This window comes from Sinocyclocheilus anshuiensis, unplaced genomic scaffold (assembly GCF_001515605.1).
Source record: "Sinocyclocheilus anshuiensis isolate Anshui unplaced genomic scaffold, SAMN03320099.WGS_v1.1 scaffold396, whole genome shotgun sequence".
Taxonomy (NCBI): Eukaryota; Metazoa; Chordata; class Actinopteri; order Cypriniformes; family Cyprinidae; genus Sinocyclocheilus; species Sinocyclocheilus anshuiensis.
Window position 1 is genome coordinate 1,580,803 of NW_015558623.1, and position 2,545 is coordinate 1,583,347.

At 35.3% G+C, this 2,545-nt stretch overlaps 1 protein-coding gene and 1 long non-coding RNA gene across 9 annotated transcripts in view; one reads left to right on the plus strand and one right to left on the minus strand.

Annotated features, from left to right (window-relative positions):
- LOC107680700 (forkhead box protein P1-B-like) overlaps positions 1-2,545 on the plus strand; it is a 220,939-nt gene that overhangs the window by 81,033 nt on the left and 137,361 nt on the right. The window lies entirely within an intron of this gene.
- The window catches only part of LOC107680701 (uncharacterized), a 36,177-nt gene that overhangs the window by 33,489 nt on the left and 143 nt on the right, over positions 1-2,545 (minus strand). The window lies entirely within an intron of this gene.

Genomic DNA, 2,545 nt, shown 5'->3' on the forward strand with positions numbered 1-2,545 from the left:
GAAGATTGTGTGTTGTATACTGCCTAATGTTCAGCAGTTCATCCCTGGTAAAACTGATCGTGTTTGAGAAACAAAAAACAGGAAAAACGAACAAAAACAGTACAAACACTGGAGAGCCAAGCACTGAGGCGGCCGTGTGCGGCGCCATCTTATCTTATTCCCTATTATTAAGAGTTTTCCATGAACAAACTCCTAATTAGTGGTCGACTGATACTGTTTTTTTGACAGCCGATGCCGATATCTTGGAAAGCAGGGTTGCCGATGACCGATATAATTTTATTTATTTTATTTAATATTTAAGAAATTTGAAATAATTTGTAAATGGATTAAAAAATAAATGTGTAAAATAAACATGCTTATACTTTAAATTACAAAGTATTTTTCACAAATAAACAAATATTTAATACAAATATAATTTAAAAGGAAGTAAACACTGTAACCAACAGGGCACTCAGTATTCTGGGAAGTTTGTGTGCATTGGGAATCACATTTTTTTCAAATAAAGCCAAGGTAACACTCATTTTACATACAGCACACAATGAAAATTACATTAATATGACATTGGGCAAAAACATGAAGCGCAGCATAATTTGAAATCACGAGTTTGTCGATCGCGCGTATCAGTGAAGCTGAACTCTCCTCCTGTCCGTATTAAATGGGCTAGTTGCATATCTCCGCCATCTTGGATTTCCGGTCTTGCGAGTGTGTGCATAGATACTTCCGGTTGTGCTAAATGCCAGTGCAGAGAACCGGAGAAATCCAAATATTACCTTCTATATATGTTTTACAGGATTTATAATATCACTTAAAATGCAAATAAGATCTACACCGCTATTATTACTATACTATAAATGTTAACTGAGCCAGTGCATTTGAAACTTACGCATGTTTGGGTCCTGTGAATGAATGAAATAGGCCTACTCTAATCCCTACTGTTTACAGAATGAAAGTTGAACATGGTGTTTACACACAGCTACACAATGACTTTTTCCCTTACCAATTATGTAAATGTACAAATTACTTATTTCTCGAAAATGTTTGTATTACATTGATTGAAGTCATTGATCATTGATCATTGATACATTGATCTTCATAAATATCCATTTCTCAATTGTGCACATACATCAGTTTTCCATTATCATTTTCACAACATATTTTAATATTTTACACACAGTTAACTTTGCGTCAAACATATTTTTTAAATAAAAAAAATTAAAAAACGGGCTGTAAAAGGATACAACTAATACATGACTAATTTAAAGATTTGTTTTATCTGATAATTAATGCAAAAGAAATCGTAAAAATATACATGCGATGCTTATAGACAGATAATTATTTATGCAACAGATCTTTCACAAAACATGTAAATATGAATAAAAACGCACAGGTAATGCAAACACTGATCTTTTAATTAATGCCAACCTACCATAATTACATTGTTAAATTGTATAGTTACAGTTATAAATTATATTATCAAATAAAATTAATAAAACATACATGCAGAAATCTCTGAGCGTCTCATTTGACATTCGCAAACCTAATGATCATATAAATAGCAGTCAGAACAAAATCAACTCTCCGAAAATGTACAGTATTGCACGTTTGAGTGGTTTGTGTTTGAATGAAGAGATCCCTGTGGACTGACTAACCACTGACGCTCAACCGCAAAATCAACAGTAGAAAGAATGAAGAAATCTCCGCATTGTATCTTGATGAATTTCCACACAGAGGTACGCAATAATCTAGGGAGGATGTTTTCTCATGTCTTTGATATTTTCATATGTAAGTTTCGTATGTAAGTTTCCCCTTACAGTAAATGAGAACGTCGCAAGACCGGAAGTAAGTATGCACACACTCGCATCGCTGAAGCTCACCGGCACCGCGCCATCTTGTGCACCGAGCCCATTCGCACGGACCGACCGTCATGCAGAGAACACGCGATCATGCAGGATACAAATGCACACTTCATAAGATCTCACAGCTAGATTCGACTAAGTTTGCAAGGTTTTTGAAATTAGATGTTCATTAGTCATTCAAAGATTTGTTTAAATTATATAAATGCGTATTTGCTGAATGCTGACGGCAAACGAGAAAGTATTATAATGTTTGCCTTTCTATTACTAACAATATAAAAGCAATCGTTATAATACTTTTTTGTATACATTTTAATAACTTTGTTTAACAGTTCTATCTGATTATTAGACGGATTATTAGGTCCGTGGACAGAACTGTTAATGACGACAGCGAACAAGAGGGAGAATGTGAGCACTGTGTAGTGATGGGTCGTTCTTGAACGATTCGTTCATTTTGAACGAATCTTTAATGTGACTCGGGAAGAACGAGTCGTCTCGTGGAGTGATTCATTCAGTCGCGCATGCGCAACATCCTATAGGTTCTGTACTGGAATTAGTCAAGTAGTTCACCTGTTTCGAGTCTTCGGGTTTTTCGAGTCGTTCGTTCATCACATGACAGACCCATAAGCTTAACCTATGCAGTCTGAGCCGGAAAGAGAATTGATTAGTTCATCTCTCGAGTCTTCGGGTTT